We start from the raw sequence: 26,972 nt of genomic DNA, 5'->3' as shown, positions 1-26,972 counted from the left end.
TCATATTTAAATAGAATCTCATACTGTAGTGCTTGAAACACATCTGATAACATTTTAGGGAAGGCTTGAGTGGATGCAAAGTATTAGATGCATCTGTGTAGCGACGTACTTTATTTTGGGGAGTTTTTAGCCTCTCCTAGCACCAGTATTGCCGTAGTACAGTTTCTGCAGTCAGTGATCTTATTTCAGATCCTTCAGAATTTTACCTACCACACAGAATATAAAGCAATTTCGTCTGAAGAAAAGTATGGGTATAATTTGAAATGTTAGTTTTCTCTTTCTGGAAGATAAGGATTATGCTGGGGGGGATGGGACAGCAAAAGAACTGTTAGACAATCTCATTCCTTATTTTCAGGATCTAAGTGTGGATTTGTTTGGTGTTGCTAACTAAGGGTTATATCTCACTGTTGATGTAAACAGATTTTTCCAAATAATATATAACAACTCAGGCGAGATTATCTTGATGCTGAACTGCAGTCTTACTGCATTAGCCTTCAGGGCACAGTGCTGACGGAGGTCGTCTATATGATCTTTGTAGCCTGTGATTGAGAATCCAGGTTACTCGTGTTCAAGTGATTGCTGGAGAAAGTGTGCCTGAGTTTCTTTAAATCCTCCTGATGACCAGTGATTAAACCGGAGACTGCGTGCATCTAAAAGGAAAAGCTGAAGATGGTCAGTGGTATGCAGGTGGATGTTGTGTATATGTAACAGTTCTGGATTACACTAAGTTGTTGGCAAGAAGGCTAGGTTCTCTGACACATGAACCCGAACTTAGTTTTTATTTCTAATTTTCTAGCTGGGGACAGCTGTCGTGTAACCTTCCCTGGAGGGTGTAGGAGCAGGTTATAGCAGCAGGGGGGGCTCTTGCTAAGAGCAAAGGGGGAAGACCGAAAAGGTGGAAGATGCTGCAGTTCTGAGTTGTTGCTCTTAAGCATTGAAAATGATATAAACCTTGCGCTATTAGAAAGGTGTAATTCTATGAATTTTGTTTTATTTAGAGCAAAGGTAGGATAAATGAAGATAAATCTGCAAGCAATTTTAAGAAAGTTGCTGCCTAGCAACATGGCTTTAAGCAGGTTCAGGTGGGGCAGGAATAATGTTTAGATTATGTTTTGGAAGAAGGGCAAAGATGACACTGATAACAGAGGACAAAACAGCTATGTTATGTGTAGTAAAGTGTAGAGAAGATGTGTGGTAAAGTGTAGAGAAGGTGAAACTGAAATATAATAAGCACTTTACAATTTGCAGCTCTACAAAATGACATGGGCTGGTTGTCGGTCCATCAGTCTTACAGCTGTTATTACATTAATGATTTTCAATTGCATTGCTCTACAAGGTAAGTCAATGAGACAAAAACTAAACTGGGGCAGGTAGTGCACATGCCATAAATGTGCTTCACGGCTTTAGAGAGCAACTATAGAAAGTTTTGAATCAATTTTTGGCAAGGAGCTGTGTGGTCCAAGCATCTCCTATCACTTTCTCAAAAATGATACAAAGATTATATGCCTCTTTACTTTGCCCTTCCTTCCTCTGTATTTTTCTTCAGGCTGTTTTTATACATACATGCATAAATATAAATTGTGTAATGTGTATATATAGTATACAAGTGATATGAATGTCTTAGGTTCCTGCCAGTAAAAGGAATTATTGGACAACTTGTTGGAAAATGTGTGTATAAATGTATACAATCCCACAGCTACTACAGCAACTTTGTTTATAGTGTGTTTGCCTATCTGTATTTACAAGAGAGGTCAAGTGAGTTGATGTGGGTATAAATTATGCATGAATATAGAAATGGACTTTAAAAAAGTACAGCTATTGCAAGGGAACTGTAGAAAGTAACATGATATGCTTGAGAAGTCTCTTGGGCTGAGTGATACATTTTCATTTGCCTCCTAGCAAAGGGTTTTAACTCATATTTTAACTGATAATTTAATTTGTGTGTCTGAAGAGTTAGTTTATTCTAGCCTCTCCCCTCCTTCAGGACAGTACTAGCAAGAATGGCAGACTGCAGCATGTATCCGCGCCGAAGCAGCTGAAGTTTAATGCTGGTCTGTTAGACTGGAGTTTCCTGCTCCACAAATTCACTCGAACTGTGGTGGCTCCAGTGCATATATGGCCTCTTCAGACCTGGCTGATTTCAGTGGTAGTCTGAACTGGGCCTACCAAGAGTGATTAGTAATTTGCTGGAGCATTTTTTTGGTCTTTTTGTGTGTGTGTGGGGGTTTGTGGTTATTTTTTTTCTCCAAGGGCTAGTAAATATGGGCCATCCTTGCGAAATTACACACATGTAATAATACGAATGCTTGTAAATCAATATTAACTCAAGGGTGAAAGGGTGTTTAAAAGTCACTGTCTTAACTTTTTCTGTATTTTTCATTGACCATTAGATTTTTTTTTTAAGAAATTTATAGTCCTGTACTAGGAACACAAGTTCTGACTCCCCCTTACACATACATACAAACTTGCATAATAAGCAAATACTTTTAAAAGGGTTTGATTTGTGTTGATCCTGTACTTACTGAAATGAGTGAGGATCTCAACTATGATTTGTGTTGGCACAGTCTATAGGTGTGGAGGGATTTGAGATTTGTTTGCTCTTCTGCAGTTCAAGAGAGTCCCAGTCCTACCTTCTGCCATTTTTGTGAAAGGAAATAACCAAACACTGAAAATTTCTGGTTGAGTCAGAGGTGTGACACAAAATGTTTTGTGGTTTGGTTTCTTTTTGTTTTAGACTTGCTGAATTCCACTGCTCTTAACAGAGGTTGCAAACATGTATGCAGGGATGTGTCACAATGGGGAAAACTCTCCATACTAAAGAAATCGAAATTAACTTTAAATACAAATATGGAACTTGGAACCTGAAAGCAAACAACGGAAGTGCTGCACAAAGCATTAAATGTTGGGAGTATTTGGAACACACGAAGGCATCCTGGAGTTAGGAGCTGTGCAAAATGTCCCTATGGTCTGTAAGAAGCAGTGGATCGAAGAGCCTTCTGAATGGACAGAGGAAGGTTGTTTAGGGGACTACTGGATATCACCAATGATGGGAAAAGGGAAAATATTGAATCTTGTGTGTTTTATTTTAATAGTAATGAGAACACTATCAATAACATGGAAATTTTAAAGTGGGAATAGCTATTCCCCCTCACTCTAATGGAGTTAGGCCTGATTTCAAAGGAAGTTATAGCTGAAAATAAAAACCAAACTCAAAATAGAGTAGCATCAGAAATGAATAGTTAGAACATCTGTTCTTTAACCTTTCAAATCATGTTTCATTGTATCATACTTCTTTAGATGGGAATGCTTCAAAATTGCCATTAAATACACAGGAGTAACAAAACCTCCTCAAACTAGCCACCTCTCTGTACTTTTATGAAAAATAACATAAAAAGAAGCCTCCTGTCAAAAGGGTGAAAAAGTTAGTACAAAGAAACTAGTTTTTCCCGTGTTGGATAGCATCTCCAGTAACAAGAAGTAATTGCTTAGAGCCCCAAACAAATAATTAGTTTATAGATAGAATCCAGAAATGCAGATAATTATGTGATGTATCTTTGAAGTAGAGCGATATTTTCTTCTGATCATTAAAAGCAGACATGCAAGCAATTTATACAGATGGTACTAATGAGTTAACCTAAACTTGTAATCAGACTTCTTTCTTTGGTGGTGTATCCTGTTTAAGGATAAATGAGCATAGGCAGTTGCTGTGGCTCCTGGAGTCAGAACTGAAAGAGCAGAGCATCAGTAAGTGTTCAGCTGCTTTTGATTGAGGCGCAAAGGTCAAGAACAAGACCCCTGTGACTAATTGCACAAGTATTATTTCAGATTGTTTTCATTTATATTCACAAAATAAATTCTAATTCTGAATGAAAGATAGACTATGCTTAATTGTTTACAGTAACTTAGAATTGGCTTTGTAGTCAGTGGTTGCTTGGTCTTAAAATAAAGTATAACCCAGAATCTTGATGAAGCTTAATTTTTTTTTTTTTTTTTCGATTGGGCTCTAAACCTTGCATTTGTATGGGTCAGTTTCTGTGAGATGCCTCCTTAAGTTGGAGATAAGTTTGTCCTGATTATACGAAGGATAATTTTATATTTAACAAATATTCACATAAATTATATTTGCAGTAGATCTTTAACTCTAATATTTTGGTAATGTGTACAAAATCAGATTAAAGCTGTGTGGGATATCTTTTTGGGAATGGTAATTATTAAGGGCTCATTGGTCAGTGCATTTTATCTGGAGAATGAGGTCTCTTGGTTACTGATTGAGCCTAGTGCTTAATAAGCGGTTTTAGAACAAGTTTTCTTGCAGCATCTATCTTGAAATGACAGTATTTCTTTCTAGATGACGGGGAGAGAAGGCTGTTTCACTATCCATCCTAAACCGAGCTCATCAGCAGCATGGTAAACTGAGGAGAGTAGTGTTTATGAGCTTGCAAGCTAATAAATATTTAGGAAGAATAGTGATCAGTCACTGAAGTAACGTGTAAACAATTATTATGCACCTTAACAATTGTTGTTTACACTAGGAGTGAGATTCACTGTTTACAGGAGTCAGTGGTAGTATCCGAGTGGTACTCAATGGACTTTCATCAGAGCTATGCAGACACTTCTGGCACCCTCCCTGCCTTCCTGCTTCTTTTCAGTCATCTCAACTGCAGACTGTCACCCTAGCAGCAGAGTTAAATTCTTCCATAAGGTGTTGTTTCTGTGCTGTTCCTCCATTTTCATGTGCTCTGGATCAAGTCCTGTGTGTTTCTGTTGCACCAGTCCATAATGTCAGAAGCGTTATGTTCTACAGGGATACTAAATCTTCTGAGCAACCTATGCTCACTTTTAATTATTGATTTACATTTTTAAGTCTTCAGAGCCCTGCTTTCTCTCTTCATTGAGAACATTCCATCTCCATTCTAGGTCCAGCAAGAAGTCAGAAAATGTTAAATGACAGAGAACTAAAAACCAAACAAATAGAAATCCTCCTGGGCAGGACTATCCCCTGCAGCTCTTGAGCAGAAGATGATGCTGTAGCTTCTGTTTTGTTTTGAATGAGGGTAGAAATGAGGTGGATGGAAATTCACCATATTCCAAAATAATGGCTTAGTGTCCTACTGATGAAATGAGTTTTGGGGTACAAAAGGTGCTTGAATACTGGAGCTGTTTTCTGATTTTTATCTCTATGAATTTCTTCTAAGGCTGGAAACAGGAGTGGTGGTATTTGTTTGCCAAATTACTTCCTTCAACTTCCCTTGGCCTCTTAAAAGAAAAAACAAAAACAAAAAAAACCCAACAAAAACCCCAAAACAACCCCACAACACAACTTGTAGAAGAATCAAATTAGTGTGTTCACATGGTGAAGAGACTCTGCCTCTGCTTAAAGTTAAGAGGAATACTGAAGTATCTGGCCTTGCTGTCTTTGTATCTAAGGATGGATTGTATGTAGTAGTTGTTTTAAGGTAGAAGAATGTACCTTTTCAAAGAGTCTAGACAATGTCTTTGAGTAGACTGAAGCATCGCATAATCCGTGAACTCCTTGTAGTGATTGACAACAAGAGCGACAATTAATTCTAAATGTGTCTGTGGTTTTGTGAAATTGATACCTTCTTGCTAAAGACTAGAATGAGATCATCAGCTTATTTTCTTAGACTTTCTAATAGTAACAACTAAAGGTCAGTACTGAGCTGGATTATGTTTGAATCATTCATGATCTAATGCTCCGCATCCAATTACCAATCTCTGGAAAAATCTTTTCCCTGCAGTTCTGAATTACTCTATTTTTGGAAATGCTGCTATTAAATGCTTATGCTGCTTGCAAAAAATGCCCGTTGTAAAAAGATTATTCTGTGTAGCCTGATTCTTGTAGCCCTATTTAGAGTCCTGGAAGACATGGCTTTTGCCTAATTAATAATCGCTTCCAATTTCCTAAGTGCCTAAAAAACTGACTGCATCCACTGAGACCTCTCCTACATGAACTCTTTGAGAGGGAAGTTACAAACTGATTGGTGTGCAATAATAAATGTTTTTAGGGTTCCTTAGTAACTAAAGTGGGGGAGGAAAAACCCACCCCAAAACAAAAACAACAAACAATATGTATATAGTGTTGGGTTGGTTTTTTTTAATGGATCAAAAGTTAATCCTCACTTAGTTGTTCTGTGGCTAGAGATTTGTAAAGGATTGGACAGTGATAATTTAGAATGCTGAGATGTTAAAGCAAACCAAAATTCAGAAATTAAGGAAAGGAATGGTTTAGACTGACCATAAGGGAATACTCCCTTGTGCTTCTCGTTATAGGAGTTTTTCCAGAGGATATTCAAAATAATGTAAGCTCTTCGGGATAGTGAGAATTCAATTTTGAAACTGCAGTGAGCGACATGGGGAATACTATGGTGTTGATGGAAACCCCATCAGTTTCCAAGTGCTTGTAAATGAGAACGAGTGATCAGTCTGCACTAGCAGGAACCAAACTAGAAGGTGTAATAAGTTCCTTTACTGGATTTTGGAGACACTTTTTCTGTTTTCCAAAGATGTCTGCTGGTGCCTGATGTGCAGTCTCTGTTATAATCTTTTACCCTAATATAGCTGGTTTAAATATGCTACTGGCAAGACTATTTGTTAAAAATCAAGGTAAAGTCAAGTGCTTTTACCTTTTAGCTGGCCCTTATCATGCTGTTAATGTTCTTGAAAGGCATGACTTTGCTTTTATGAACTCTTTAATGTTCTTGTTCTTGTGTGTCTGTTGCTAACTGTAGATTTTGTTTGCTGTTTGAATTTCGTATCTAAAGGAGAAGTTGTTTAAAGGTTTTTTATTATTATTTTGTACAGATTTCTAATTCTTTGGGATGTTTTGCATACTTGCACTGCGGTTAGTGTTTCAAAATTTCACATTATTTATAAATGTTGATGGAAATATATTCCTTTTATTTGACTAAATGCTAAGCCTTGAGCTGATGAAAGATGTTTGTTCTGCCACACTTCTAGCTCTGAAATGAGACAACAGTATTTTGAAAGCACTTAAGATTTTAGTGCTTGAATGTAAATTGAGTTTTACCATGGAGAAAGGATAGTGGGTTGACAACTACCGTTGATTAAGGCTATAGTTTAAATAGCATCGTTTTCAGAAAGATTTCTTTTTTTATCACTTTACCAAGTCAGCCTTGAGAGATTATGCTGCCATATTCAATTAGACACTAACCCAACAATTTGGGATAGTTTTTCATACTGCTTGACTACCATAAAAGCCATGATGATGCCTCTGTCAGAAAGGAGATTTTTGAGCACAGAAGGGAAAAGCTTTAAATTTTCTTCTCAATTTTCTGAGATACTTTACTGTCTATCTTGATATCGTTGTAAAAAAGAAAACGGAATATCCTATGATAAAAACAAATACTGAGGGAATACTGCTGCATTACTTTACAGAGGCGGCTTATACCTTGATCCAATGGGAAGCTTTTTCCCCTATTTTACCTGGTCTTTAGGCCAGGTTGTTATTGAGAAGGAATTGTATGCGTTGCAATGACAAAGCTGTGTAAAACCAGGTGCTACATATGACTGTCCTGTGTATTTTTCCACTATTGCAACATGTTTTAAATCATAGCGGCAGCAATCATTTTATGTATATGCCTCCATAGAAGACCTGCTATTGCACACAGAGGTCTTGAGTCAGACTGGCTTTTCAAACACAACTGTTTAAGGTGAACAGCCTTTTGGGCAAGATTACTATTCTGTCACATTTTATTCTGAGACCTTTTTTCATTGTAAACTCCACTTTTTTTTTTTTTTTGTCAAATCATTTCATTGCTCTGTGTGTGTCAGAAACCAGAATGAAACTATTACATCATTTTGCATTGATGCTGTTGGCAGCTGAACTTGGAAAAGATAAGTCTAATGTAGTTATACAGTTTAGAAAGATTTCACCAACATTGTTTGCCCTGCATTTTGCCAGTGTGTTATTTACATCACTGATCTTGCAATTTTTTTCTTGGAGAAAATTTTTCCAGACATGAATGGCATAATTACTAACGTAAACCAGGATTTGCTTTTCCGTCCCATAGTTTACTCAAGACCAGCATTCTGTCATTACGAACAGAAGTTAAAAAAAAAAAAAAGTTCAAGAATGCTTTCTCCCCAAGTTGTGTACCTTCCCTGCCTTTGAATTTGATTAATATATGCCTTTAAATTGTTGTTAACTAATGTAATTAAATAAAATTCAACTGCTATAGCAATCAGAATAGTTAGATAAATGAATGAAACAGTTCTTAGTATTGGAAACCTTGCTCTAAAAAAAAAAAAAGCTGCTTTATCTAACTCTGGAAAAATGACATGCAGGCATGTCCTATTACCCTAATCTTTTCCCTCTTGTAGCTGGTGTTATCTATATTCAAGGGCAAATTCTAGATACCAGTAAGAATATTTCAGTGAAACTAGAATTAAAATTGTAGTTTAATTGCTGTCTACAAATATATATACTCTAGCTTCTTAAATACTTCATTTTGGAGGACCTTTATTATATTTTGCTGGTGAAAAGGTGTTTTCAGGAAAAAAATTAGTATTTAATGAACTATTTGAATTAAATACTGACAGTAACCTTCTGTAAAGAGGTTTAAAAAATTTTATTAATACATGTGTAACTTGAAGTAGAAAATTTACCGATTGAAACTTCCAAGGTCTAAACTGCACAGAAGGATATAATTAAATATTTGAAAAAATGAAATTTGCACATACCAAGTAGGAAATATTCACTAGTCTTGGTTGGGATTAGGATATTATGTTGATTTATAGGGAAGTGGGCTGCTCTGAAGCATGTAACTATTGTCTGCTTCTTGGTGTTCAAGTCTGAGCAGGGGTTTGCACTAGATGATCTCCAGAGCTTCCTTCCCACCTCAACTGTTCTGTGATTCTGTGGCTGCCAAGTACAGAAACTGTCTAGACATCCTTCTATATGGATGTCTTGTTCATAGTTTAATAAGCAAATGAATGCATTTCTCAGAGATCCCAAACCTGCAATATGAATTTGTCAGGCAAAACTTTAATATTTGATAAGACTTTGTGTAGGAATAAAGCTGGTTTTCATGTCGGACATCTTGCCAGTAAGCTTGTCCCCAGTCCTACTTTATGAAATAAATTTGTTGACCCTGTATTTCAGAGGTCTTTTAAACCTAAGTGACTTATTAGAAGGGGACAACCAGATGTTCAGAAGGGGTTTGACTTCACCTAATACTGTTGATCACTTTAGTTTTTAACTGTTGTAGATTCATTGGTCATCCTATTCCAGCAGCTGTTGCTTTTGGGTCATTGGTAGGCAGCTGTAATAATCAGTGTCTCTGTACTGAAATGCTGGCACACTACTTTCTCAGGAGCAGCTTTGTTTTAGCCCAAAACCTAATCAGCAACATCAAAGAACTCAAACTGCAGCTTGCCAGAAGATGTCAGCCTTGTTTATGTAATGTATGCAAGAAATACAATGGCAATAACCTTCCCACAGGTTTGCTGTCTCTCTCCTAATCCTACTAAATTTCCTTTGGTGCTCTGTAAAAGAAAACACTTTCATGAAGCTTTGTCTTTAGGCTGACAGGCACTGGAAAATTACTTCAGGCACCGGCCTAGATGTTGCTCACAGTGCCACCTCTTTGTGCTACTTTAAACAGAAAATGCAAGCAAAGTGACAAGCTATCTAGATAAGTGGCCTCATACGGTCCTAACAGTGAGCTAATAATCTGATACGAAATCTGTTTTATGTGTACCAATCTGTTGTGTGTCACTAGTGGTAATAATAGTGGTAATTTAAGGGAAATCAAGCCATTCCTCCTGAGCACCTGCACTTGGGTAATATCATCTCATTAAGCAAAGACAGAAACATGCAGCAAATTACTTATTTTTTCAAGAGTGAAATTGATGCTGCCAGTAAAATTCCTCTTGAAGGGAGGGTAAAATGTTCTTCAGAATCTTTGTCAGATTGGGTAAGAGAGCAGCTGGCATTCATGTAAAGAAGGTGATTTTAAAAAAGTCACAGCTATTTAACCTAGCGGCGGTTCATCACTCTACAATAGTGTTATTTCATGATACTGTGTCTGAAAATGTTCGGTTTTTTGGTCATCCAATGAATGTAGGATTGCTTAATATAAATTTGACGGGATAAAACAATCTCTCTTCCTCTGAAAAACATGTCTGCCTGTGCACGCTCATTCTCTCTTTCTGCCTGTAATAGTAAATTGAAGGTCATTTTACAGCAGCATGGTTCATCTCTTTGATCTTCACATTTTCTTGTAATGATGGATTCAGAGGAGTGGCTGTCAATTCATGGCAGGCTGAACAAAATGGATATGTACCATGTGATTTGGCAAAAATGTGGCTACAAAACCATCTATTGACCTCTGAGTTGAGTAGGTTCTGTATTTTATGACCTATGTAATCATTAACTTTTAAAAATGCATTATGGTATGAAGAGGCACTTTAGAATATTAACCACTAGGACTGCGAGGATATTATACATTGTCCTGTAGTCCTCTTGATATACATGAGTGACTCAGGAGAGCTTCAGCAGTTGCACGCCTGCATTTGGAGGAGAATGAGAAGATGGCATGTTAAGGAAAACAGAGCATCTTAAAAACTCATGGGGTGTTTTTCCTTGAAAGTTGTCTGGTCAAAATGACCAGACCCAAGACTTATATTTGTTTTCTTTGGTTGCTTATATAATGAACTCTAGACTGATAAATGTTTTAGTGATGACTTTGAGGGAGAAAGGGGGGGAGATAGTCAAGACCTCTTGCTGCTGGTTTGTTTTCTCATTGCTAATGTTTTGTGTACGTGTGCATATGCTGTGGGAGCATGAAGGTGTCCATGCAGCTGATTAAAATGAGTTAAAACACAGCCTAACCTCCCTAAAGGGAAATGGGAGACCTTTATATTGGATTTGTCAGTATATTGCCTTTAAAAGCCAAGAACTGTGATAAGGAGAGAGTGAAGGTAGATTGTGGTAGCTCTGCTGTGCGGTTCAAAGTAGAAGCTCTTGTGTTTAATTTTAAACACTCCAGAACTATGATTTGGGAGTAACAAGGGCAGGGGAGAAGAGAAAAAGAAATAAATTTTTCTGTTTCTTTTTTTTCCTCTCGTTTCTAAGTCTATTCTTTGGATACAAGACAGTAGGTCGAACTTGCTGGCTGGGAAATCTAGGCTGAGCCTGCATTACAAAAGTTTTGCCGTTGTGCCTGTACTGTCAGAACCTTCTTAGAGCATATCGACTGTGTGATTGGGATAACTACATTTGTGCCACGCATCCTGCTGGCAAAGTTACTGAAGAAAAAAACAAAACCAGATATTAACAAAGTGGATGTGCCTCTCGGGCACTCTGTGGGGATTATTACAGTGTAATTATAGCATTTTCATATAAAGGATGTCATTTGAAGATGACAATATCATCTGAAGTTTCTTAAGAACTTTAATTTCAACATAAGCTTTAAAATGAGAGCCGAGAAATTTTGGAGAGATGGGAAACTCATCACCCACGATTTTCATAATGATCTTCTCTGCTAGTAACCTTTCCTTCCCAATATGAGCATATCCAATCTGGATTGCTGTTATTTGCTGCCTCCACATGAGAGGCTGATATTGTATCCAATTTTCTGAAAATTACTTTTTTTTTGCTCTTGATCGTGTGTCAATGATTACGTTTTACCTCTAGTTTCCAGTTATTACCATTTTACTTCTTACTGTTTAAAGGACCACAACATGTGTCTGTGTGACCCAAGGCCACTGCCTTGTTACAGTAGTTGTTTTAAAGGATAAGTGAAGCAATGATTGTGTAGGTTCTGTTAAAATTCTGCTACCAGTCGAAATGTGAAGTTATACTGCCTCTAGATTTTACCCCTCCTTATTTGAATACTTCCATACAATATCTGTCAGAGATTACGCTGCATTTCTGGAGGCTGTATCAGTACTCCTGCAAAACAAATGCTTTTTCTCTGAAGTACACCAACTGTACCTAGGCTCACGGCTTACTGTTGCCCATAAAAAGAACCTTAGGGACACTACATGCCTTGCAGTTCTTATATTGCTTAATGTTGTATTGTTGTTTTCTAAAGTGAGCTACATAACAGATGAACTGTCCTTCTACTTTAATCAGAAACAATGTGGTGCATTCTGGTCCATGGTATTGGCTGAATTCACTGGTGGTGTAAACATGAGTGCAGTTTGTATTAGGAAGGAAGTATAGGCTTGCCATAATGGATTAGACCACTGAGGTTCTGTGAGATCACCGCGTCTCCAACCATAGCCACTATCTCACAGGATAATGATATCAGACAGGTCCTTTAAACCAAGGAATCCAAAATGCATCCTTTACTACCATCTAAAAAGAAAATGGGGCTAGAGAAAAGGGAAAAGCCAGTTGTTCAGACTTAGCAAGAAAGAGGAAAAATATCTTCTTGAGAAATAGATGATGATGAGAAATCCTTGTGCCTGAGATTATTAAATAAAAAGCTTTTTTTTTTTAGTATCAGAGATTTACTTGAACAAAACTTATTTATCGGAGCCTACGTAGAGCTATAATAAAACTACCAGCCATTTCTGGCAACTTTGGAAAAACCTCAAATATTTGAATTCTCGTGGATATTTTTGCTATCTCACTAACATAGCTAGAATTTACTAAACTTATTAACTTAGTGAATTATTCTCGGTATTATTCTGCGCTGGCATCCCAGTACTTTCCACAGTAAACTTGTCCAATCTGTCTTAATTAAATTCTCTATTGAAATGTTCTTTTTTTTTTTTTTTGTTAGAGGAACAGGATTATGAAGCCCCTTGTAGAATAATTCTGATTGCAAAAGGTATCGCTTGGATTTGTATAGAGAATTTTCAATGCAGTTTTCAAAAATTGATCTTTTTTTGAAATCCGTTTGTGCAAAGTAATCAATCTGGTTGGAAAGATCTGCTCTGTAATGGCTAGACTTCTTGTCAATGTGTTCTTAATTTTGGATTGAATAGAAATGTGTACACAGAACCACTTCTAAAAATGTATAGTTAAGTGGAAGGTTACTAGTTTCTATGGAGGATGATGGTTACACCCAAACATAGATGCTGTTTGGATTGTCATGGGAGCATAAGCATCATTTTGGAGCAAAATAACTGTAGATTAATGGATTTTACATCTCCTTTCCTTATGTAGTAATTGGATATAGTGTGCTTTCATAGGATGAATGCAATTATTCAGTGTAAGCTGGGGTTTATCTGGGTAAAATTACTTGAACAAAGTAACCATATCAAGTGGTTTTAAATAGTTTGTTACATGGATATAGTTTATATAAACACGGAGTTAGAGAATTACAATAATTCCAATTGTTCTCTCTTAAATTAGAACTGAAGCATCTTCCATTAGGTATAAATCAATTACTGTTTAGTCCCACAAGTGACGTATAGGGGTGAGCGACTATGTGAATTGAGAAGAAATCACAGAAGTATTGTGAAACTAATGTAACAGTAGGAAGCACTTTGAAGTGAATAGAATTTTTGGCAAATAAACTTGCAGAAAAGTACCATTTCCAGTAGAGAGAGTATTTGAAAAATTAATATATTCAGTTGGGTTTTGAGTGGCTAGTGGTAATTTTCCTTTCTGTTTGGATACCCTGTGGTCTTCCTTAGCAGCATGCTTCATAAGTTGGCTGAACAGTAAGCCGTTTCTTCAGAAATTGCATTGTATTTGAAACATGAGGAGGGGAAAATGCTATTTGAATGATGCTACTTTAACAAATGGTTCAAATATCCCTGTTTCCAACGACCTTCCAGCACATTTCACTTGAAAGGAGTGAAACTGAAAAGATGTTGGGTTGCTGCCACTGAAATAAATGAAGATGCCAGTTTCCATTCAGTCAATAGTAGTGATCCTACTCCTTTTCTCTTTCATTTTACTTTGTCCTTCATAGTTCCCTTGCTGTCATCAGGAATGAAAGGCTCAGGGACAAATGCTCTTTTTTTTTTTCCTTGCAGACTTAAGTTTGACTTGCAAATAAGTTAAAGCTTGAACTTTTTAACTCACCTTTAGACTTTTGTGCTTACTGTAGGTTGTTCTTAAACAGCAAGCATTAAATAAAAAAATCACCGTGTAAAACATGAAACAAATCTTTGAATAATAATAAAAAAGGATCAGACGGTTGGTGTAAAATCATAATAGCTCTGCTGAAATCAGAGAGAATAAGCTGCTTAACGTAAGCTGGGAAGCTGGCCCAAGGAACGCACAATAAATTGACTGTATTTTCTCTAGGTGTTTATAAGAAAGTAAAAATGTGTTGAAGTCATTATAAAAAGACTGGATAAATAATCACTAATGAATACCTCTGGGTTTTTTTTCCTGTTTGACTTGTTCAAGGATACCATTGTATTTTTTTTCCTTGAATTCATTTATTACCTTGAAATTGTTGACTAAGCTTCTGAGAATATCTTGAAACCTAGATCTTATTGTTAGCAGTCGGCTGGGACTATTCCTTATGCAATACGCAGGCTGTTTTGATTAAAGATGTCTCATGGCCCGACTATCCCTGATTATGTAACTCTCACCAGAAACCTGATTCTAAGAATTGCTGTCTGCAAAGCCAGTAGACTTCCAGTAGTAAAAAGATGCTTTAATCAAGTTGACAAAGGTGCAGCATATCAAACGTGGCTTGTTATGATGCTAAACCAGTGCAGCCCTTTGATATATAGGGTTACCTACTTAAGACTGCTTTTCCAGTGGAGATGATTGGAACATGCCTGCTTCCCACCTCGCTGTGGAAAATACACATCTGTAGCCAAGAAAACAGTTCTAACACTTTAATTCATAAATGCTGCTGCAGTGCAACATCAGGCATGAGGCAGCAGCTCATCACTTTGTACTCACTTGCTCCTCTGTGAGATAGGGTGCATACGTTGTGATCCATCATTGCAGGTTTTTTCTGCCCATAATGTGAAAGAAAAAACTATCCCCCCCATTATTAGAATTTGCAATGTCTTGTGTAATCTCAGAAGGGAGAATGGCATAAATTACCTGACCTAAAATTTAGAGTTTGAGAGTAATCTCTTGATTGTTTGGGCTGTCTATGCTTGGACAGTTTCTTACTTAATTTTTGTTGGCTTTTTGACCAAAAAAAAAGCCAAACTAGTTTTTATGTGAAAGCAGAGAAGACAACCTTCAAACTGGCCGATAAGCCTCAATCCTGTCCTGCTTTCCTCTTGTTCATCAGTGTAACTGCTAACCACAATCATTTCGGCTACTAAGCAGATTTATGAGAACATCTTCAGAAAGAAAGATCGTTGTGAGGTGAAAATCTTCCCAGGATAAATTGTCACAGCTAATGGAACAGACAGCTGAGAAAAGTCAGTAAATCTTCAACAAAATGCCACAGATTTACAGCTCTGAAATAGTCTACAGGGACTTAAGCCATGCAGGTTTTTTGCGGGAGAAAGGGAGAGTTGTGGCAATTATTCTGACAAATTCTGGTTTGCTTTTCTTATCACCTTTTCTGATTTCTTTAAATCTGAGATGATGCAAGACAAAATGGGAGGGCAAAATAGTTCCTTTCAGTTACGTTAAAAGGTTGTTACACTTAACAATGTATGTGTTATTTTTCTGTGTCTAGAATCTTGGCTGATTGGATTTTAGTAAACACTGTTCTGTATCAGTCCTCAACTAGAGTACATTCAAATTTGTTGGTTATTCTTTGTGCTGTAGAATAAATAATTGTGTAAGAATTAGTGATGGGAAAGAATTGTTCAATTGTGCTAACCTACCCCCCCCCCCCCTTTAATCCATTTTTGTCTTTTGTTGCAGTGATCCTCAGTATTGTTTCTGATAATCCTCTTCCCAATGGAAGAGTGTTATTTTCAGTGTCAGACTACTATTTTCAGTATTGATACTTTGTTAGGTATAGGCTTCCTATTATTTCCTATGACTGACCACAGTCTGCTCACAAGATGTACTGATGGTGTGTACTTTTTCATGTGTATAGGGAGAAAAAAAAAATACCATTTGTTAAGCCCTATGCTTTATGGCAGCAGGTTACTCAGCTGAACTTAATAGTTGTAATAGAATGACTAAGCAAAAAAAGTGGCTAAAGATACTTTGGTTTGGGATGGTTATGCCAGTAAATGAATAAAACATGACATTTCCATGTGTCTAACATGTTGACAGCATGTCAGCTTTTTTTAATATGTGTCTAATGAAATCACTAAGACACTGTTGGCTACAGCAGTAGGTTTAATGGCCAGACCCTGTCAAAATTATTATGACTTGCCACTACTTCTATCTATTTACTTTTTACAATAAATGTAAAAAGAAAGTGGCTGCTATTACTCTGAATGCTATAAATAGAAATGTGACAGCAACTTGGCAGGTCTAAGCATTTATTGTTCTAAAATAATGGAAATAGATTTAACTCTTATTACAGATTTAAATACCAGGCGAATATTGGGCAAAGTGAAACTTAGAAAGTTTGCATATGTTTTTTTTCAGTTCCTGGTTTTCTTTTAAAGAAAGTCTAATCAAGTTGCAGGTAGGTCTGGTTTCTTCTAGCCAAAGAACAGTCAATAAGGAAAAAAGAAATCTTTGCTTAGAGTTATGCAGGTTAAGAGAAATCCATTGTCATTAGAAAATGTGAATTCCTGACTACTATTGACTTGCCCACATGCATTTGCAGTGTTCTAGTTATGTAGCATTTAGCTAGTTGAAGGTAATGACTCTGTTCTGCTCTATCTACAAGCTCAGAGCTCTTATAGATACACACCCTTCTAGTCCTGCCTGCTGGCTCACTAATTCAAATTTACTAGAACTTCTGTGGGCTGGCAAAACCCACAAATGACTAAAATGGTGAGAACAGTCAAGGAAGGCTCAAACTAGTGTCTGCTTCTCTCCACTCCATAATCTGCCCCTAGAACTAATTATAGTAATTTTTCCCTTTTGAGTCCTTTCACTATTCTAAAATCCATTCTCTAAGCAAGCTGACCACTTTGTTAATGATTATATTGGTGCTAAGGCTTTTTTGTTGCAGTAATGACTTAAAATGTCTTTAGAGCATAGAATAATTTTTTTTCTCCACCTTCTCAAGTGTTTCAGAAAACATATTGGCCAAAGCACTTCAAATTTACTGCTATCAGTGAGGCAGGAGAGACAATAACATGCTTACTAAGGAAAATGGTGTTCAAATTTTGTGCTTTCTGTAATTCCTTTCTTGCAAGTGGCCAAGGGTCAGAAGAGGGTTCCTGATCTTCTGCATTTTTGAAATTCGTGCATGTCCAGCATGACCTAGGATTTTGGAATTAAATTGTTTGAGTTTACTAAGCTGTAATTGAGCTGTTTGGATTTCATTCGCTAAACACAGTATGGCCAAACAACCGACCTGTATTTTGGTTGGGTATTTGATGTTCTGAGAAATAACCTGCCTTGTGAAATGGAAAATTGAGGTCAAGCCTTTTATGTGCCTCATACAAAAGAGTTTTTCACTCAAAATCACTTGAATTGAGCCATGTCTTGATACTCTGGGCAGTTTGTCTAGAGCAAAAGATAATCGTTAATAGTCTTTCAAACTTATTTCAAATACGCTTTTCTGTTAAATTGTCCCTATGAATATCCTAATCTGAAAGTATGTCTAGCGGTGATATTTATTGTCAGATTTCTACTTCTTGTTCAAAAGGTCTGTCTGAACATTTCTACCTGTCATTCGCAAAGCTTGCCTTCTCTGTCTGAAGAGATCAGATAACACTTTCTTCATGGCATTTGGTTAGGTATCATGTCTCTGTCCCATTCCCCTTGAGCACCAAATACAAGGTTGCAAAAAGACTGATCTAGTGGACATTGTCCACACCACCTCTTTGGAGGTCAGAGAGAAAGTTTTTAGGGGTCTGTAATGGTGTTTTTTCTCCTTTCTAGTACTCTATTGAGAGTAGTTTTACACATTTTCCTTCATTACAAAATAAATTTCTTTGGGTAGATAAGGGGATGCTTACATTGTGTAAAAACTGCCTTCAATTCCATGTATGACTATAGTAAGGAAAGAAAAGTGAAAACAATCAGTCCTGTTAACTTCATGTTTCGGAATATATCAGTCAGCACTGACAGAGCTCCTCTTCTAGATGCTCGCTAGGCTGATGGGTTTTGGTACCAATGCACTAGGTCTCTTGCCCTTAAACTGTTTATGGAGTGACTGAGCCAGTCTCTTCTCTGGCTGTGCAATTTGCTTTCTTGATAAAGATGCTCTATCCCCTGTTCAGGAAAATGAGTTCTTGTGCTCCAGATGCTGATAGCAATGTAACTTCAATTGCTTACACTTTTGAGGCAAGATTTTCTTGGGAGCTCTAAGAAAATGGTCCATGTAATTCTTATGTTTGAAGACTGGAATGTTTAGTGGAGACAAACGTTTCAACCATGTTTGAAGTAAGACTCACTAAAGCCAGATGCCTAAGGTATTAGTGGCAGTTTACAATATAAATTCATGCAGGTTACACCAAACCGTGCACGCTGTATTGGTAGCATTCATCCCATTGCCTATTTTTAAAAATTACTTGGATTTCTGCATAAATGAATAGCTTCCATGAAAATTGATTCAGCTGTTTTAGAAAAGTTGTTTTGCTTCCTTTTAGATTCACTGGGATGTGCCAGAAGCCCTTATGAAGGGCTAAGGTACAAACTGGTCGCACTCATACGTAAGCTGTCAATGTACTTCAGGTATAGAATTTGCGGAATCTGTTGTCTCTTTGGAGAGTTCATCTGGTTTTGCATCAGTAGGCAGAAGTGTTCTGATGGGTGTGTTGCTTGTATTAAAACAAAGTGTATAGCCCTGTTAAAAGGTCTGAAGACTGGCTTTTAATATTTCTGGAGAATAAGATAAAGTTTATAAGGTAGCATTAATATCATGCTAACTAGCAACCAGCAGTAACGAAGTTCGAAACCAATTTGTGTATAATTTTGTGCTCAAACCATTTCACTAGTGTCTTGGACTTAAGATTAGTTTTATCCCTGGTGTGTTGAATTAGTGTTTTCTTATGTCCTCTGTCAACTTTTATTGTGATCCTAGGGAAGCACTTTATTCTAAATGCTAGCACACTTATCCCTATGTTTTCAAATTCACCTTTGAAATTACAGTAAAATGACTTTAATCAAACCTTTCAACTTTTTTGTATGCACACCACTAACTAAAAAAAAGTCTTAGTAATTAAGTGCTTTTTCTAATCCACAGGTTGTTATTCTCGAGCCAGACGGTGGATCGATATGCGCCTTAGTTGTTTACAGATCAGTATATTAATGACACTCAATTGTATATTTATTCTCACTGGTGCAGTGGCTATCACTAGAGAAATGCCCACAAGAAATATCTAGCACTGATCAAGCGAGATCAAATGTCACAGGTCAGAAGGGGGGAATGCTTGAAAAACTACCTAAGGCGTTGTCTCTTCTGTCCCTTCCAGCAATGGAATTGCCTTCGTGTCCTTTCATGAGTTCCTTGACTGTTTCAGGTGCTTATTGAAATCACTGGTTTTAGACCTCATGATGAGTGATGGATTTAAACCCTCTGCAAACTAAAGCTAAATGTTAGTTCCTTAGATAATGCAAAGAACAAAGCTAGAGCTCAATGCAAGTGAATAGTAGGGACAGTCTCAAACTGCTGATGTCCACCAACAGAACTAGCCAGAGGCAAAACATTCTTAATTACTAAAAAAGAAAAAAAAATTCTTAAAGGGGAAAACATTTTCAGAGAGGGTAAAGCCAGTCCCCAAGATATGACAATCATTAGGATGCACCACAGAACCTGCATTTAAAATAATTTTGTGATATAGCAATGGCACTTTCAGAAGAAACTGCTTTCTGCCCTTTCTGACAATATACTAAATGTAGGAGAAACAGGGAAATTAAACAAAAATTATAAATTAATGACTTTACCAGAGACAGAATATTCTACACCCAAATAGTGATTTGCAATTCCACATGAAATCCATGAGGGTCTTTGCTATTTACTGATGTTTCCTTTTGTTAAAGGATGCAGATATCAAGCAGAACTGGCATTTAAAATACTTATTGGTTAAATTGAGTCACATCCTGCACAGAGAAGTTACTGTGTGTCAGTTGCCTTGTGGGAGGGGTCAATGACATGCCATTAGTCTCTGTTACCCGTGGTTTCTGTGCTGTGGAGCTGCTGATGTGCAGATGTGCTTGTCTAGTTTACTCAGAAATGCTTTGGATTTTACAGACCTGGACCTAGTGTTTATTTGTATTACAAAACTTATTCCTTAAAGTTGTGGCACAGTTGACTTTAAACTTTACTGCTATCCTAAATAATGTATATTTACAAGAGATAAAATTGACATCTTGAGAAGGAAGCTATATAGAGTACACTGAGCATCCAGAAATGACATACAACTACCAAATTGTCATTGTTATGTCAAATGTCATACATATTCAGATGCATAAATGTAGACAGTAGAGCTGTGAATATTCTATGATATGTAAAATGTTACAATTGCCATATGTGACTGTCAGACTTTCCAGCCATATGTGTGATTATTGGAAATGAACAGCAGCTGTAATGATTAAGCTGCTTGGATACTTCCTGGCTGGCAAAATTGTATAAACAAACCCGATTGAGTCCACTCCTCTTGGGGGAGTCAGGGGGAGAGTAGGGTGGGAATCCCAGAACTAAAAATTGATGATACTGTATTCTTTCCTCTAAGCTGAGGAAGTAATTCAACAGGAGTTCAGAAATCAGGCACAATAAGTATAAGTCAGAGAAGGTCTGACAATAGTGTCATCAAATGCTGAACGGTTGTCAGAAAGTCTGAAAAGTTTGGGACGGCTTGGCAGGGTGTTTGGAAGTTTAATAGGAAATGATATCAAACTCCTGTAAGACGTGTGTTAAAAAGAACTAATGCTTCAATTGAGTGATTAAGTGTTCCTACTCATTTCAAAAGGACCAAAATTTTACCTGTAATCGAAGTAGACATAAACCACAGTGAGGTATTTGAAGAGGATGGGTGTGTTTTCCTTATGCTTATAATCATCATGAGAAACCTTGTTTATTGTTACCTAATATCAGGAAGTTGAAACTGAACCTATTAAGCCTCCTGTATACGGAGTGCCTTTTAAAAAACTCAGACATTTAACGCTTAATGATGATTCCTCATAGCATATGCTTATTTTATTTTGAAGCTCTCTAGGACTAGTTGGAACAAATGTTGATCACACCTGAACTGGGACTTGAATGGAGAAACTTATTGGCTTGACTTTCTTTTTAAAAATAAGTAATAAGATTTGAAAATCAATTTGAAACTTTGAATTTCATAAAGTTTAATTAGGAGGAATTTACAAACCTTTAAAAGAGATTAAGGTAATTAAAATTCAGTTCTATATTTTTAAAGAAAAATAATTCTGACTAATAAAGAACTTCAGTCAGGAATTTGAGAGAAACGCTTTGCTAATAACCGAACTTTTGTGTGTAGAAGACCTGTGGTAAGTTAGTCCAAAGTAATGTATAAAGCTTGCACATTCAATGTCTCCTTGGTAAATGCCTTCTGCAAGCATCAAAGCAGTTTAAAAACGTAACAGTGCTTGTTTGTGTATGGGACGGTTTAGTCCATAGATTGTCATACTGCAGTAATATTATCCAATTTTAAAATTCAAAGCACAAATCGACTTTCCCCATTTAAGAGTAAGGAATGCTTGCTCCTTTAGGCAGAGGAAGGTTTCAGCTGGAGTATGAAATAGCTAAGTCAAAGGTGTGTGCTGAAGACTAGCAAATTAGCGTCTCATTTTCAAAAGAGGGCAGTTGGCTTTGTCACTAGTTAAAATTTATCATTAATACTTGCACACTGTGTCATCCTTAAGTTGTATCTGTGACACCATTTAGAAAGTGTCTATTAGTCGAAATAGAAGAGAGGCAGGACAGACTGCATGAATTCGAAGACATGGCTGTAATTTAACTGGAGGTGAACAGTTTTTACTGTAGCATGCAAGTCTGCTTAACCTTACCTGCAGTTCTTAGGTCTGGTAAAAAAGATGTATCTCTAAGTCTGTGCTTTACTATCCTACCACTTGTAACAAGATGTTGTGCTTTGTTCTTTGAAATAATAAATATTTGTGAAATGGATTTAGAAAAGATCCCTTATCACTAAATCCATATTTTCTCTTAAAGCCTTTGACCTTCAGAACTGCTATTTTTTTTTTTTTCCAGTAGACATATCTCTTTTAATGGAAGCACAGTATTTATGTGGCTGTACATGCAAGGGAATAATACCCTGGTGTGGAGACTTATTTCTGTTTTGCAAATGTCCTATTAGGTTAGCTATTTCATTATCCTTCAACTGTATGACTGAATCTTCTCACTGACTAGATAGTTTCCTCCCCTCAAGCCCATTTCTCGTTCCTTGAAGGTGTTGCTATGCTTCCAACCACTGTACTTTAATCTCCTTATGTCTAACAGTCTGTAGCTGGCCCGGTCACTTGAAATCTGAGTTTTCTGGAGCGGTGTGATTTTGATGATGAAGATGCATAATAATTCTGCCTCAGCTTATATGCTCTTAGTGCTGTTTGAGCCTGAAACTCAAACAAGAGTATACTGCTTAGCTTTATTTTCCTGGTCATTTTGCTTGACTAGCGAGTCATCTGATTTCCCCCATATTGTAATTAATTTCTGCACGCAAGTATACTTGGGTTTGTAGTTTAACTACATAAGTGGTGGTGACTTGTGTTACTGTCTACATGTTTTATTCTCTTTCAATGTCTAGATAGACTAATCAAATATATGGTTGTCACGCTGTCCTGCTGTGATGATTACTCCAGTGAAGACACATTTTTTTTTTTGTAAGCTGGTGTCTTATTTTGCAGGAATTTCTTGAATTATTCCTTCATAAGGCTATTAAAATAACTGATTTATGGCTTTTAGTTTGTTTCTGTTATACTGACTGTTAATGGACAAGCAGGCCAAGGGTATTAAAAGATTTGGGTTCTCATGTAAAAATGGCATCAAAACCAGTCTTTCCTGAATACCATGATAAAGTTCTATAGCCTTGTTTAAAAACAAACTAACAAATAAAACCCAAAACAAAATCCCCCAAACAAGTTACGAGTAGATGTAGAAGATAGATGTGAAGGAAATTAGTTTTTGGGAAAGCCAGTGAATACAACACAAGGAGTATGATGAAACTTCTTAAGCCATCAGGTAGTTGTGAGAAACAAATCTGTGCCATTGATTTTTATACTGCTAGTTTCTTGGATGAACTTCAAAAGAAAGCACGCACTGTGGTTGGGAAATGTAAATTGTTCTATTTTGTTCCTCTCCAAGGGAAAACTTGTCTTTTCATGAATTCCCTGTTCACAATATACATGGCTGATTCTATCACTCCTGAGTAAAGTTACTTTCCAAATTGTTTTCATATTAAATAATCTTTCTAATAAAATTGACTTTTTCTATAGTAATTCAAAATGTAATACTTTTTTGTCTGTTCACAGTCAGGGAGAGAGTTATGTTTGTACTAGAAATCACTTGTTTCGTTTGCAAGGAAAACTTGTTACAGGAGAATTTGTGAGTGAAATAACTATTTAAAATTACTTGCCACAAGATGACTTAGCTAAAGATTAACCTGGTGGAGAAGACTTTTTTCTCACTTCCATTTAGAACTCAATTTTATTATTCCTTTTTTTGACATGTATTCTGGAGAATGCTTTTATCATGTGCTTGCAGAAGATAGTGACTCATCTGAATTCTCTTCAAAACACTTATCTTTCCTTCTAATGCTTTGACAGGGCAGGTTAAAGTTCTTTTGTTCCATTAAATATTATTTGGCTGATGAAGAAAGAACAGTGGATACATTGTATTGGGTTTTTGTATTTGTATTCTGTTGTTTTGTTTTTTGATCTTTGCTGATAGAAGGTGGACTAGAGAGTTTAGATTGAATGTTCTGGGAAATGCATGCCCAAAAGAAAATTAGGCAAGCAAATGTCGTACTTTGTTTCTGTCTGTAATAGTGGCCTACAGATACACCAATATAATGATGGGAAGAAAGTAGACTACTAAAACACTTTAAAATGATTTAATTATATAATTCACTCTTTGTTAATTAGCTTTTATGGGGATTACACTTAAACTGAATTTTGAGGAAGGAATCCAAAATCTTAGTAGTTTTAGAATAGCTTTGGTGGTTAATTTTTTTAAGCCTTGTCAGGTTAAGTATTTTTGATTAAGAAATATTTATTTGCGAAGCTTTATGTATATTTCTAAAGCAGAACCTCCTTTATAAGAAATATTCCAAAAACTTTTTCTATTTACAGTGAACACCAGTTTCTAGCTATATAAACTGACAGTTGCTTATGTAAGGATGGTACTTAAACAGGCTTCTGGATGTTACTTTGTTCAGCTAATAAATCATTTTTTTGCCTTACACTCCTAATTGCCCTGATGACCTCTTATGATGCAGTAACACTTAATAATCAGGTGAATGTGGTATGATACAATGCTCTCTGTTCTCGTTGGGTTGCTGATGGAATACCTGTGCTGTAGTTAAACCATTGACATGGCTGGCTGTGATGTTTCTGTGGGCCATCCTTTCTCTGCATTTTTGTGTGCTGTGACGCAGCTGTGAAAGAACTAACTATATACTCATCTTTAAAAAGCAACACAGTGGAGTGTCATGTTTAATAAGCTGAGGAAAAAGTGACTTCTCATATTATGTCACAGCTGTTTATCAGTGATAGTTTGGCATTAGTACCTAATACTGATTACCTGTCTACTCCACCTAAATTTCAATGGATTTTGTACCTTGTTGTGTAAATAGGTAAAGCTGTGGGTACCGTGGTATGTCTGGAATGCCACTGAAAGTAAACAGGCGTGGCTCATAGCTTTTATGATCTGAAGGGAGTTGTTGTGGGTTGTTTTTTTTTTTTTTTTTTCTCTGAAGTGCCCAGTCCCATTTTAAAAGTGACTTAAGCACCTGGGAGCCCAAGTCTAATGAAAAGTCGCAGGACCTAAAACTGCAGCAAGACCAAGAAAGACCCTTTTTTTTAAATTTAAGTTCTTTTATGTGGTACTGAAATTAACATTTGTACTCTTAGAAATGTTCCCCTTTTTTATTTTTCTGTGTTCTAGAAACTGCTCTCATTCTGCCACCTTAGCCCACACAACACAGTATTTTGTGGGTTATGTGCTTCTGCTATTAACTATCATGTTATTGCTGTAATTGTGTTGTACTTAATGAAATAAAGCATCTGGCTTTCAGCAGTAATTTCAAGAACAAATAGTATGCATAGATAATATCTTTTAAATGCCTCTCTGAAAGTAGGTGTTCATAATGTTTTGGGGGACCTTACATTCTTTGTAACTAAGTAGCTTTCAAACTATTTTAAAAACTAGATGATTCAAATACTGTTGTAATGAATGGTTATTATGGAGGCAAATCCAACTAATTCCCTGGCTAAAAGTGCTAATACTGCTTGGTTTTCTGTGTTTTCCTTTCCTACTAATGCTTCTGTTAGTGTTGAAACTAGAGGCAAATGGTTTACAGATAAAATAGAGCCTCTTTTATAAAACTGCTGCAGTGGGGAGATTCCAGGATAGATCCAGTTTGGAAACAGCAGTTTGACTGTTAACAAGCCCAAATAAAGTGTGTGACTCATGCAATACAGCTGGCGATAGGTCTCAGTAATTACGTAGCTATTTTCCCAACAGTGATAACCCTGGCAGTAGGGCTGCAGCACTTTTTTGGTGTTGATTTCCTACAGGGGCATGTTTATGTTGGAGACTGTGCACAAGCTGCTGTGTGGACATCAAATTATTCTATTGGTTTGAGGATTAATGAGGTTAAATTAACTCAGTCATTTACTGCACATTTTATCGAGGTTCAAGCTGTTCAGACAGTTGCAGTTAATATAAGTAGCCCAGAATGTTGCCAGTTAAATGTAAGTTACTCATCAGGGATCCAGAGTTCATTATTGGAAGGAACAGGACAAATTTACTTGGTGATAAAGTTGAACTTGATGGGAATACTCTCTTCCCTGTGTTATTTGAGGCAAAACTGGAGAAAGATTCATTGAACAATAGCACAGCATGATACTTCGATAATACATTTAGGGGGGATGTATTGCTCTCTTTGTACCTGTTCTACAAATGGAAGAATTGGTGATTAAAAGACTCCTTCAGGCCTTTGATTTGCATAAAAATTGTCTCCCATTCATTAATGAAAAAAAAAGTTAGAATCTAAAGGGGAAAGTGAAGAGCTAAAAAACTAAACCCACCGCAGAGGAGAATTGCTGTGAAGAGACCTGCTGTGTCTTCGTTTCCTCTTAAATCAGAAGCTGTTGCACGCAGAATGATCCATAATAAAGAGGTTTTCTCTGAGGGTCTCATAAGTCTGTCACTTACAAAAAGATCTTTGATATAGGCACTACATTTAAATGTGCTTCAGAAATTATAGAAAAGTTTGGAAACACGTGCTGAAGCCCCAGTTTAGGAGACGTTAGGGAAGAAAATAATGAGTATAACTTTTGATCTGGACTAAAATCTTGGGGTTTATTTTTGGTTACAAAAACTCCACCATTTAACTTTCAATGGATTTTTCTACCTTGTCATGTAAATAGGTAGTGCTGTGGGTACCGTGCTATGTCTGGAATGCCAATGAAAGTAAGGTAAATAGGCTTGGCTCATAGCTTTCATGATCTGAAGGGAGTCTGGTTTTTCTCACATGTCTGGTTTCCAGTGCTTTCCAGATTAGAGTATTGCCCTGTCACTGGTGGAAGGTAGTGCAAATTTTTTTTTCTTTTTTGGGGGGGAGGAGGGAGAGGAAATCTTCTCACTGAGGAAAACTTCAGTGGACTGTGGATCTTTCAGCAGTACTAAAGGTGTACCTGTTGGGAACCATGGGGAAAAAAACAGGTCTAACTCTAGTTAAGAAAGACAAGTAGCTACTAAATTGTAGTCTAAGACAAATGATTGTTTTGTTTTAAAGTCATCAGATGCTTTTAAATAATCCGAAGT

This window comes from Aptenodytes patagonicus, chromosome 6 (genome assembly GCF_965638725.1).
Source record: "Aptenodytes patagonicus chromosome 6, bAptPat1.pri.cur, whole genome shotgun sequence".
Classification (NCBI taxonomy): domain Eukaryota; kingdom Metazoa; phylum Chordata; class Aves; order Sphenisciformes; family Spheniscidae; genus Aptenodytes; species Aptenodytes patagonicus.
This window is presented reverse-complemented; position numbering follows the sequence as displayed.